This window comes from Eleutherodactylus coqui, unplaced genomic scaffold (genome assembly GCF_035609145.1).
Source record: "Eleutherodactylus coqui strain aEleCoq1 unplaced genomic scaffold, aEleCoq1.hap1 HAP1_SCAFFOLD_448, whole genome shotgun sequence".
Classification (NCBI taxonomy): Eukaryota; Metazoa; Chordata; class Amphibia; order Anura; family Eleutherodactylidae; genus Eleutherodactylus; species Eleutherodactylus coqui.
In genome coordinates, this window is record NW_027102115.1 from 47,954 (window position 1) to 57,538 (window position 9,585).

General features: G+C 56.7%; 44 pseudogenes; all 44 read right to left on the bottom strand.

The window, feature by feature from the left end:
- Positions 1-54: 54 nt before the first annotated feature.
- On the bottom strand, positions 55-173 carry LOC136598038 (5S ribosomal RNA; annotated as a pseudogene).
- Positions 174-253: 80 nt separating this feature from the next.
- On the bottom strand, positions 254-372 carry LOC136598147 (5S ribosomal RNA; annotated as a pseudogene).
- Positions 373-452: 80 nt separating this feature from the next.
- Positions 453-571, bottom strand: LOC136598039 (5S ribosomal RNA; annotated as a pseudogene).
- An 80-nt stretch (positions 572-651) lies between these two features.
- On the bottom strand, positions 652-770 carry LOC136598042 (5S ribosomal RNA; annotated as a pseudogene).
- Positions 771-850: 80 nt separating this feature from the next.
- On the bottom strand, positions 851-969 carry LOC136598230 (5S ribosomal RNA; annotated as a pseudogene).
- Positions 970-1,247: 278 nt separating this feature from the next.
- LOC136598246 (5S ribosomal RNA) lies at positions 1,248-1,366 on the bottom strand (annotated as a pseudogene).
- An 80-nt stretch (positions 1,367-1,446) lies between these two features.
- On the bottom strand, positions 1,447-1,565 carry LOC136598198 (5S ribosomal RNA; annotated as a pseudogene).
- An 80-nt stretch (positions 1,566-1,645) lies between these two features.
- On the bottom strand, positions 1,646-1,764 carry LOC136598268 (5S ribosomal RNA; annotated as a pseudogene).
- An 80-nt stretch (positions 1,765-1,844) lies between these two features.
- Positions 1,845-1,963, bottom strand: LOC136598043 (5S ribosomal RNA; annotated as a pseudogene).
- An 80-nt stretch (positions 1,964-2,043) lies between these two features.
- LOC136598166 (5S ribosomal RNA) lies at positions 2,044-2,162 on the bottom strand (annotated as a pseudogene).
- Positions 2,163-2,242: 80 nt separating this feature from the next.
- Positions 2,243-2,361, bottom strand: LOC136598044 (5S ribosomal RNA; annotated as a pseudogene).
- An 80-nt stretch (positions 2,362-2,441) lies between these two features.
- Positions 2,442-2,560, bottom strand: LOC136598045 (5S ribosomal RNA; annotated as a pseudogene).
- Positions 2,561-2,640: 80 nt separating this feature from the next.
- On the bottom strand, positions 2,641-2,759 carry LOC136598046 (5S ribosomal RNA; annotated as a pseudogene).
- An 80-nt stretch (positions 2,760-2,839) lies between these two features.
- Positions 2,840-2,958, bottom strand: LOC136598047 (5S ribosomal RNA; annotated as a pseudogene).
- An 80-nt stretch (positions 2,959-3,038) lies between these two features.
- LOC136598048 (5S ribosomal RNA) lies at positions 3,039-3,157 on the bottom strand (annotated as a pseudogene).
- An 80-nt stretch (positions 3,158-3,237) lies between these two features.
- Positions 3,238-3,356, bottom strand: LOC136598210 (5S ribosomal RNA; annotated as a pseudogene).
- A 280-nt stretch (positions 3,357-3,636) lies between these two features.
- Positions 3,637-3,755, bottom strand: LOC136598180 (5S ribosomal RNA; annotated as a pseudogene).
- An 80-nt stretch (positions 3,756-3,835) lies between these two features.
- On the bottom strand, positions 3,836-3,954 carry LOC136598049 (5S ribosomal RNA; annotated as a pseudogene).
- Positions 3,955-4,034: 80 nt separating this feature from the next.
- LOC136598050 (5S ribosomal RNA) lies at positions 4,035-4,153 on the bottom strand (annotated as a pseudogene).
- An 80-nt stretch (positions 4,154-4,233) lies between these two features.
- LOC136598148 (5S ribosomal RNA) lies at positions 4,234-4,352 on the bottom strand (annotated as a pseudogene).
- An 80-nt stretch (positions 4,353-4,432) lies between these two features.
- LOC136598051 (5S ribosomal RNA) lies at positions 4,433-4,551 on the bottom strand (annotated as a pseudogene).
- An 80-nt stretch (positions 4,552-4,631) lies between these two features.
- LOC136598054 (5S ribosomal RNA) lies at positions 4,632-4,750 on the bottom strand (annotated as a pseudogene).
- Positions 4,751-4,830: 80 nt separating this feature from the next.
- LOC136598231 (5S ribosomal RNA) lies at positions 4,831-4,949 on the bottom strand (annotated as a pseudogene).
- A 278-nt stretch (positions 4,950-5,227) lies between these two features.
- LOC136598248 (5S ribosomal RNA) lies at positions 5,228-5,346 on the bottom strand (annotated as a pseudogene).
- Positions 5,347-5,426: 80 nt separating this feature from the next.
- Positions 5,427-5,545, bottom strand: LOC136598200 (5S ribosomal RNA; annotated as a pseudogene).
- An 80-nt stretch (positions 5,546-5,625) lies between these two features.
- Positions 5,626-5,744, bottom strand: LOC136598269 (5S ribosomal RNA; annotated as a pseudogene).
- An 80-nt stretch (positions 5,745-5,824) lies between these two features.
- Positions 5,825-5,943, bottom strand: LOC136598055 (5S ribosomal RNA; annotated as a pseudogene).
- An 80-nt stretch (positions 5,944-6,023) lies between these two features.
- Positions 6,024-6,142, bottom strand: LOC136598167 (5S ribosomal RNA; annotated as a pseudogene).
- Positions 6,143-6,222: 80 nt separating this feature from the next.
- On the bottom strand, positions 6,223-6,341 carry LOC136598168 (5S ribosomal RNA; annotated as a pseudogene).
- Positions 6,342-6,619: 278 nt separating this feature from the next.
- Positions 6,620-6,738, bottom strand: LOC136598056 (5S ribosomal RNA; annotated as a pseudogene).
- Positions 6,739-6,818: 80 nt separating this feature from the next.
- Positions 6,819-6,937, bottom strand: LOC136598057 (5S ribosomal RNA; annotated as a pseudogene).
- An 80-nt stretch (positions 6,938-7,017) lies between these two features.
- Positions 7,018-7,136, bottom strand: LOC136598058 (5S ribosomal RNA; annotated as a pseudogene).
- An 80-nt stretch (positions 7,137-7,216) lies between these two features.
- On the bottom strand, positions 7,217-7,335 carry LOC136598132 (5S ribosomal RNA; annotated as a pseudogene).
- An 80-nt stretch (positions 7,336-7,415) lies between these two features.
- On the bottom strand, positions 7,416-7,534 carry LOC136598278 (5S ribosomal RNA; annotated as a pseudogene).
- An 80-nt stretch (positions 7,535-7,614) lies between these two features.
- LOC136598059 (5S ribosomal RNA) lies at positions 7,615-7,733 on the bottom strand (annotated as a pseudogene).
- Positions 7,734-7,813: 80 nt separating this feature from the next.
- On the bottom strand, positions 7,814-7,932 carry LOC136598060 (5S ribosomal RNA; annotated as a pseudogene).
- Positions 7,933-8,012: 80 nt separating this feature from the next.
- On the bottom strand, positions 8,013-8,131 carry LOC136598061 (5S ribosomal RNA; annotated as a pseudogene).
- Positions 8,132-8,211: 80 nt separating this feature from the next.
- LOC136598307 (5S ribosomal RNA) lies at positions 8,212-8,330 on the bottom strand (annotated as a pseudogene).
- Positions 8,331-8,410: 80 nt separating this feature from the next.
- LOC136598062 (5S ribosomal RNA) lies at positions 8,411-8,529 on the bottom strand (annotated as a pseudogene).
- An 80-nt stretch (positions 8,530-8,609) lies between these two features.
- LOC136598249 (5S ribosomal RNA) lies at positions 8,610-8,728 on the bottom strand (annotated as a pseudogene).
- An 80-nt stretch (positions 8,729-8,808) lies between these two features.
- LOC136598201 (5S ribosomal RNA) lies at positions 8,809-8,927 on the bottom strand (annotated as a pseudogene).
- An 80-nt stretch (positions 8,928-9,007) lies between these two features.
- LOC136598273 (5S ribosomal RNA) lies at positions 9,008-9,126 on the bottom strand (annotated as a pseudogene).
- Positions 9,127-9,206: 80 nt separating this feature from the next.
- LOC136598064 (5S ribosomal RNA) lies at positions 9,207-9,325 on the bottom strand (annotated as a pseudogene).
- An 80-nt stretch (positions 9,326-9,405) lies between these two features.
- LOC136598066 (5S ribosomal RNA) lies at positions 9,406-9,524 on the bottom strand (annotated as a pseudogene).
- Positions 9,525-9,585: the final 61 nt, after the last annotated feature.

Below are 9,585 nucleotides of genomic sequence, written 5' to 3' on the forward strand. Positions count from 1 at the left end.
TCTGCAGTGCGAACGCACCTCCGAAAAGGAAAGAAACCTACTCACGGCCTTAAAAGTCAACGGGACCTGGGATTCCCAGCCGGTCACCCATACTGGTACTTGCCAGGCCTCAAGCTGGCTGGCGGCCGCGATCTGACGAGAGCAGGCACATTCAGCTTAGAATGCCCGTTGACAGCTCCTCCTCCTTTCCTATGGGCTTTCTGCAGTGCGAACGCACCTCCGAAAAGGAAAGAAACCTACTCACGGCCTTAAAAGCCAACGGGACCTGGGATTCCCAGCCGGTCACCCATACTGGTACTTGCCAGGCCTCAAGCTGGCTGGCGGCCGCGATCTGACGAGAGCAGGCACATTCAGCTTAGAATGCCCGTTGACAGCTCCTCCTCCTTTCCTATGGGCTTTCTGCAGTGCGAACGCACCTCCGAAACGGAAAGAAACCTACTCACGGCCTTAAAAGTCAACGGGACCTGGGATTCCCAGCCGGTCACCCATACTGGTACTTGCCAGGCCTCAAGCTGGCTGGCGGCCGCGATCTGACGAGAGCAGGCACATTCAGCTTAGAATGCCCGTTGACAGCTCCGCCTCCTTTCCTATGGGCTTTCTGCAGTGCGAACGCACCTCCGAAAAGGAAAGAAACCTACTCACGGCCTTAAAAGTCAACGGGACCTGGGATTCCCAGCCGGTCACCCATACTGGTACTTGCCAGGCCTCAAGCTGGCTGGCGGCCGCGATCTGACGAGAGCAGGCACATTCAGCTTAGAATGCCCGTTGACAGCTCCCCCTCCTTTCCTATGGGCTTTCTGCAGTGCGAACGCACCTCCGAAAAGGAAAGAAACCTACTCACGGCCTTAAAAGTCAACGGGACCTGGGATTCCCAGCCGGTCACCCATACTGGTACTTGCCAGGCCTCAAGCTGGCTGGCGGCCACGATCTGACGAGAGCAGGCACATTCAGCTTAGAATGCCCGTTGACAGCTCGTCCTCCTTTCCTATGGGCTTTCTGCAGTGCGAACGCACCTCCGAAAAGGAAAGAAACCTACTCACGGCCTTAAAAGTCAACGGGACCTGGGATTCCCAGCCGGTCACCCATACTGGTACTTGCCAGACCTCAAGCGGCTGGCGGCCGCGATCTGACGAGAGCAGGCACATTCAGCTTAGAATGCCCGTTGACAGCTCCTCCTCCTTTCCTATGGGCTTTCTGCAGTGCGAACGCACCTCCGAAAAGGAAAGAAACCTACTCACGGCCTTAAAAGTCAACGGGACCTGGGATTCCCAGCCGGTCACCCATACTGGTACTTGCCAGGCCTCAAGCTGGCTGGCGGCCGCGATCTGACAAGAGCAGGCACATTCAGCTTAGAATGCCCGTTGACAGCTCCTCCTCCTTTCCTATGGGCTTTCTGCAGTGCGAACGCACCTCCGAAAAGGAAAGAAACCTACTCACGGCCTTAAAAGTCAACGGGACCTGGGATTCCCAGCCGGTCACCCATACTGGTACTTGCCAGGCCTCAAGCTGGCTGGCGGCCGCGATCTGACGAGAGCAGGCAAATTCAGCTTAGAATGCCCGTTGACAGCTCCTCCTCCTTTCCTATGGGCTTTCTGCAGTGCGAACGCACCTCCGAAAAGGAAAGAAACCTACTCACGGCCTTAAAAGTCAACGGGACCTGGGATTCCCAGCCGGTCACCCATACTGGTACTTGCCAGGCCTCAAGCTGGCTGGCGGTCGCGGTCTGACGAGAGCAGGCACATTCAGCTTAGAATGCCCGTTGACAGCTCCTCCTCCTTTCCTATGGGCTTTCTGCAGTGCGAACGCACCTCCGAAAAGGAAAGAAACCTACTCACGGCCTTAAAAGTCAACGGGACCTGGGATTCCCAGCCGGTCACCCATACTGGTACTTGCCAGGCCTCAAGCTGGCTGGCGGCCGCGATCTGACGAGAGCAGGCACATTCAGCTTAGAATGCCCGTTGACAGCTCCTCCTCCTTTCCTATGGGCTTTCTGCAGTGCGAACGCACCTCCGAAAAGGAAAGAAACCTACTCACGGCCTTAAAAGTCAACGGGACCTGGGATTCCCAGCCGGTCACCCATACTGGTACTTGCCAGGCCTCAAGCTGGCTGGCGGCTGCGATCTGACGAGAGCAGGCACATTCAGATTAGAATGCCCGTTGACAGCTCCTCCTCCTTTCCTATGGGCTTTCTGCAGTGCGAACGCACCTCCGAAAAGGAAAGAAACCTACTCACGGCCTTAAAAGTCAACGGGACCTGGGATTCCCAGCCGGTCACCCATACTGGTACTTGCCAGGCCTCAAGCTGGCTGGCGGCCGCGATCTGACGAGAGCAGGCACATTCAGCTTAGAATGCCCGTTGACAGCTCCTCCTCCTTTCCTATGGGCTTTCTGCAGTGCGAACGCACTTCCGAAAAGGAAAGAAACCTACTCACGGCCTTAAAAGTCAACGGGACCTGGGATTCCCAGCCGGTCACCCATACTGGTACTTGCCAGGCCTCAAGCTGGCTGGCGGCCGCGATCTGACGAGAGCAGGCACATTCAGCTTAGAATGCCCGTTGACAGCTCCTCCTCCTTTCCTATGGGCTTTCTGCAGTGCGAACGCACCTCCGAAAAGGAAAGCAACCTACTCACGGCCTTAAAAGTCAACGGGACCTGGGATTCCCAGCCGGTCACCCATACTGGTACTTGCCAGGCCTCAAGCTGGCTGGCGGCCGCGATCTGACGAGAGCAGGCACATTCAGCTTAGAATGCCCGTTGACAGCTCCTCCTCCTTTCCTATGGGCTTTCTGCAGTGCGAACGCACCTCCGAAAAGGAAAGAAACCTACTCACGGCCTTAAAAGTCAACGGGACCTGGGATTCCCAGCCGGTCACCCATACTGGTACTTGCCAGGCCTCAAGCTGGCTGGCGGCCGCGATCTGACGAGAGCAGGCACATTCAGCTTAGAATGCCCGTTGACAGCTCCTCCTCCTTTCCTATGGGCTTTCTGCAATGCGAACGCACCTCCGAAACGGAAAGAAACCTACTCACGGCCTTAAAAGTCAACGGGACCTGGGATTCCCAGCCGGTCACCCATACTGGTACTTGCCAGGCCTCAAGCTGGCTGGCGGCCGCGATCTGACGAGAGCAGGCACATTCAGCTTAGAATGCCCGTTGACAGCTCCTCCTCCTTTCCTATGGGCTTTCTGCAGTGCGAACGCACCTCCGAAAAGGAAAGAAACCTACTCACGGCCTTAAAAGTCAACGGGACCTGGGATTCCCAGCCGGTCACCCATACTGGTACTTGCCAGGCCTCAAGCTGGCTGGCGGCCGCGATCTGACGAGAGCAGGCACATTCAGCTTAGAATGCCCGTTGATAGCTCCTCCTCCTTTCCTATGGGCTTTCTGCAGTGCGAACGCACTTCCGAAAAGGAAAGAAACCTACTCACGGCCTTAAAAGTCAACGGGACCTGGGATTCCCAGCCGGTCACCCATATCTGGTACTTGCCAGGCCTCAAGCTGGCTGGCGGCCGCGATCTGACGAGAGCAGGCACATTCAGCTTAGAATGCCCATTGACAGCTCCTCCTCCTTTCCTATGGGCTTTCTGCAGTGTGAACGCACCTCCGAAAAGGAAAGAAACCTACTCACGGCCTTAAAAGTCAACGGGACCTGGGATTCCCAGCCGGTCACCCATACTGGTACTTGCCAGGCCTCTAGCTGGCTGGCGGCCGCGATCTGACGAGAGCAGGCACATTCAGCTTAGAATGCCCGTTGACAGCTCCTCCTCCTTTCCTATGGGCTTTCTGCAGTGCGAACGCACCTCCGAAAAGGAAAGCAACCTACTCACGGCCTTAAAAGTCAACGGGACCTGGGATTCCCAGCCGGTCACCCATACTGGTACTTGCCAGGCCTCAAGCTGGCTGGCGGCCGCGATCTGACGAGAGCAGGCACATTCAGCTTAGAATGCCCGTTGACAGCTCCTCCTCCTTTCCTATGGGCTTTCTGCAGTGCGAACGCACCTCCGAAAAGGAAAGAAACCTACTCACGGCCTTAAAAGTCAACGGGACCTGGGATTCCCAGCCGGTCACCCATACTGGTACTTGCCAGGCCTCAAGCTGGCTGGCGGCCGCGATCTGACGAGAGCAGGCACATTCAGCTTAGAATGCCCGTTGACAGCTCCTCCTCCTTTCCTATGGGCTTTCTGCAGTGCGAACGCACCTCCGAAAAGGAAAGAAACCTACTCACGGCCTTAAAAGCCAACGGGACCTGGGATTCCCAGCCGGTCACCCATACTGGTACTTGCCAGGCCTCAAGCTGGCTGGCGGCCGCGATCTGACGAGAGCAGGCACATTCAGCTTAGAATGCCCGTTGACAGCTCCTCCTCCTTTCCTATGGGCTTTCTGCAGTGCGAACGCACCTCCGAAACGGAAAGAAACCTACTCACGGCCTTAAAAGTCAACGGGACCTGGGATTCCCAGCCGGTCACCCATACTGGTACTTGCCAGGCCTCAAGCTGGCTGGCGGCCGCGATCTGACGAGAGCAGGCACATTCAGCTTAGAATGCCCGTTGACAGCTCCGCCTCCTTTCCTATGGGCTTTCTGCAGTGCGAACGCACCTCCGAAAAGGAAAGAAACCTACTCACGGCCTTAAAAGTCAACGGGACCTGGGATTCCCAGCCGGTCACCCATACTGGTACTTGCCAGGCCTCAAGCTGGCTGGCGGCCGCGATCTGACGAGAGCAGGCACATTCAGCTTAGAATGCCCGTTGACAGCTCCCCCTCCTTTCCTATGGGCTTTCTGCAGTGCGAACGCACCTCCGAAAAGGAAAGAAACCTACTCACGGCCTTAAAAGTCAACGGGACCTGGGATTCCCAGCCGGTCACCCATACTGGTACTTGCCAGGCCTCAAGCTGGCTGGCGGCCACGATCTGACGAGAGCAGGCACATTCAGCTTAGAATGCCCGTTGACAGCTCGTCCTCCTTTCCTATGGGCTTTCTGCAGTGCGAACGCACCTCCGAAAAGGAAAGAAACCTACTCACGGCCTTAAAAGTCAACGGGACCTGGGATTCCCAGCCGGTCACCCATACTGGTACTTGCCAGACCTCAAGCGGCTGGCGGCCGCGATCTGACGAGAGCAGGCACATTCAGCTTAGAATGCCCGTTGACAGCTCCTCCTCCTTTCCTATGGGCTTTCTGCAGTGCGAACGCACCTCCGAAAAGGAAAGAAACCTACTCACGGCCTTAAAAGTCAACGGGACCTGGGATTCCCAGCCGGTCACCCATACTGGTACTTGCCAGGCCTCAAGCTGGCTGGCGGCCGCGATCTGACAAGAGCAGGCACATTCAGCTTAGAATGCCCGTTGACAGCTCCTCCTCCTTTCCTATGGGCTTTCTGCAGTGCGAACGCACCTCCGAAAAGGAAAGAAACCTACTCACGGCCTTAAAAGTCAACGGGACCTGGGATTCCCAGCCGGTCACCCATACTGGTACTTGCCAGGCCTCAAGCTGGCTGGCGGCCGCGATCTGACGAGAGCAGGCAAATTCAGCTTAGAATGCCCGTTGACAGCTCCTCCTCCTTTCCTATGGGCTTTCTGCAGTGCGAACGCACCTCCGAAAAGGAAAGAAACCTACTCACGGCCTTAAAAGTCAACGGGACCTGGGATTCCCAGCCGGTCACCCATACTGGTACTTGCCAGGCCTCAAGCTGGCTGGCGGTCGCGGTCTGACGAGAGCAGGCACATTCAGCTTAGAATGCCCGTTGACAGCTCCTCCTCCTTTCCTATGGGCTTTCTGCAGTGCGAACGCACCTCCGAAAAGGAAAGAAACCTACTCACGGCCTTAAAAGTCAACGGGACCTGGGATTCCCAGCCGGTCACCCATACTGGTACTTGCCAGGCCTCAAGCTGGCTGGCGGCCGCGATCTGACGAGAGCAGGCACATTCAGCTTAGAATGCCCGTTGACAGCTCCTCCTCCTTTCCTATGGGCTTTCTGCAGTGCGAACGCACCTCCGAAAAGGAAAGAAACCTACTCACGGCCTTAAAAGTCAACGGGACCTGGGATTCCCAGCCGGTCACCCATACTGGTACTTGCCAGGCCTCAAGCTGGCTGGCGGCTGCGATCTGACGAGAGCAGGCACATTCAGATTAGAATGCCCGTTGACAGCTCCTCCTCCTTTCCTATGGGCTTTCTGCAGTGCGAACGCACCTCCGAAAAGGAAAGAAACCTACTCACGGCCTTAAAAGTCAACGGGACCTGGGATTCCCAGCCGGTCACCCATACTGGTACTTGCCAGGCCTCAAGCTGGCTGGCGGCTGCGATCTGACGAGAGCAGGCACATTCAGATTAGAATGCCCGTTGACAGCTCCTCCTCCTTTCCTATGGGCTTTCTGCAGTGCGAACGCACCTCCGAAAAGGAAAGAAACCTACTCACGGCCTTAAAAGTCAACGGGACCTGGGATTCCCAGCCGGTCACCCATACTGGTACTTGCCAGGCCTCAAGCTGGCTGGCGGCCGCGATCTGACGAGAGCAGGCACATTCAGCTTAGAATGCCGTTGACAGCTCCTCCTCCTTTCCTATGGGCTTTCTGCAGTGCGAACGCACCTCCGAAAAGGAAAGAAACCTACTCACGGCCTTAAAAGTCAACGGGACCTGGGATTCCCAGCCGGTCACCCATACTGGTACTTGCCAGGCCTCAAGCTGGCTGGCGGCCGCGATCTGACGAGAGCAGGCACATTCAGCTTAGAATGCCCGTTGACAGCTCCTCCTCCTTTCCTATGGGCTTTCTGCAGTGCGAACGCACCTCCGAAAAGGAAAGAAACCTACTCACGGCCTTAAAAGTCAACGGGACCTGGGATTCCCAGCCGGTCACCCATACTGGTACTTGCCAGGCCTCAAGCTGGCTGGCGGCCGCGATCTGACGAGAGCAGGCACATTCAGCTTAGAATGCCCGTTGACAGCTCCTCCTCCTTTCCTATGGGCTTTCTGCAGTGCGAACGCACCTCCGAAACGGAAAGAAACCTACTCACGGCCTTAAAAGTCAACGGGACCTGGGATTCCCAGCCGGTCACCCATACTGGTACTTGCCAGGCCTCAAGCTGGCTGGCGGCCGCGATCTGACGAGAGCAGGCACATTCAGCTTAGAATGCCCGTTGACAGCTCCTCCTCCTTTCCTATGGGCTTTCTGCAGTGCGAACGCACCTCCGAAAAGGAAAGAAACCTACTCACGGCCTTAAAAGTCAACGGGACCTGGGATTCCCAGCCGGTCACCCATACTGGTACTGGCCAGGCCTCAAGCTGGCTGGCGGCCGCGATCTGACGAGAGCAGGCACATTCAGCTTAGAATGCCCGTTGACAGCTCCTCCTCCTTTGCTATGGGCTTTCTGCAGTGCGAACGCACCTCCGAAACGGAAAGGAACCTACTCACGGCCTTAAAAGTCAACGGGACCTGGGATTCCCAGCCGGTCACCCATACTGGTACTTGCCAGGCCTCAAGCTGCCTGGCGGCCGCGATCTAACGAGAGCAGGCACATTCAGCTTAGAATGCCCGTTGACAGCTCCGCCTCCTTTCCTATGGGCTTTCTGCAGTGCGAACGCACCTCCGAAAAGGAAAGAAACCTACTCACGGCCTTAAAAGTCAACGGGACCTGGGATTCCCAGCCGGTCACCCATACTGGTACTTGCCAGGCCTCAAGCTGGCTGGCGGCCGCGATCTGACGAGAGCAGGCACATTCAGCTTAGAATGCCCGTTGACAGCTCCTCCTCCTTTCCTATGGGCTTTCTGCAGTGCGAACGCACCTCCGAAAAGGAAAGCAACCTACTCACGGCCTTAAAAGTCAACGGGACCTGGGATTCCCAGCCGGTCACCCATACTGGTACTTGCCAGGCCTCAAGCTGGCTGGCGGCCGCGATCTGACGAGAGCAGGCACATTCAGCTTAGAATGCCCGTTGACAGCTCCTCCTCCTTTCCTATGGGCTTTCTGCAGTGCGAACGCACCTCCAAAAAGGAAAGAAACCTACTCACGGCCTTAAAAGTCAACGGGACCTGGGATTCCCAGCCGGTCACCCATACTGGTACTTGCCAGGCCTCAAGCTGGCTGGCGGCCGCGATCTGACGAGAGCAGGCACATTCAGCTTAGAATGCCCGTTGACAGCTCCTCCTCCTTTCCTATGGGCTTTCTGCAGTGCGAACGCACCTCCGAAAAGGAAAGAAACCTACTCACGGCCTTAAAAGTCAACGGGACCTGGGATTCCCAGCCGGTCACCAATACTGGTACTTGCCAGGCCTCAACCTGGCTGACGGCTGCGATCTGACGAGAGCAGGCACATTCAGCTTAGAATGCCCGTTGACAGCTCCCCCTCCTTTCCTATGGGCTTTCTGCAGTGCGAACGCACCTCCGAAAAGGAAAGAAACCTACTCACGGCCTTAAAAGTCAACGGGACCTGGGATTCCCAGCCGGTCACCCATACTGGTACTTGCCAGGCCTCAAGCTGGCTGGCGGCCGCGATCTGACGAGAGCAGGCACATTCAGCTTAGAATGCCCGTTGACAGCTCCTCCTCCTTTCCTATGGGCTTTCTGCAGTGCGAACGCACCTCCGAAAAGGAAAGAAACCTACTCACGGCCTTAAAAGTCAACGGGACCTGGGATTCCCAGCCGGTCACCCATACTGGTACTTGCCAGGCCTCAAGCTGGCTGGCGGCCGCGATCTGACAAGAGCAGGCACATTCAGCTTAGAATGCCCGTTGACAGCTCCTCCTCCTTTCCTATGGGCTTTCTGCAGTGCGAACGCACCTCCGAAAAGGAAAGAAACCTACTCACGGCCTTAAAAGTCAACGGGACCTGGGATTCCCAGCCGGTCACCCATACTGGTACTTGCCAGGCCTCAAGCTGGCTGGCGGCCGCGATCTGACGAGAGCAGGCAAATTCAGCTTAGAATGCCCGTTGACAGCTCCTCCTCCTTTCCTATGGGCTTTCTGCAGTGCGAACGCACCTCCGAAAAGGAAAGAAACCTACTCACGGCCTTAAAAGTCAACGGGACCTGGGATTCCCAGCCGGTCACCCATACTGTTACTTGCCAGGCCTCAAGCTGGCTGGCGGCCGCGATCGGACGAGAGCAGGCACATTCAGCTTAGAATGCCCGTTGACAGCTCCTCCTCCTTTCCTATGGGCTTTCTGCAGTGCGAACGCACCTCCGAAAAGGAAAGAAACCTACTCACGGCCTTAAAAGTCAACGGGACCTGGGATTCCCAGCCGGTCACCCATACTGGTACTTGCCAGGCCTCAAGCTGGCTGGCGGCCGCGATCTGACGAGAGCAGGCACATTCAGCTTAGAATGCCCGTTGACAGCTTCTCCTCCTTTCCTATGGGCTTTCTGCAGTGCGAACGCACCTCCGAAAAGGAAAGAAACCTACTCACGGCCTTAAAAGTCAACGGGACCTGGGATTCCCAGCCGGTCACCCATACTGGTACTTGCCAGGCCTCAAGCTGGCTGGCGGCCGCGATCTGACGAGAGCAGGCACATTCAGCTTAGAATGCCCGTTGACAGCTCCTCCTCCTTTCCTATGGGCTTTCTGCAGTGCGAACGCACCTCCGAAACGGAAAGAA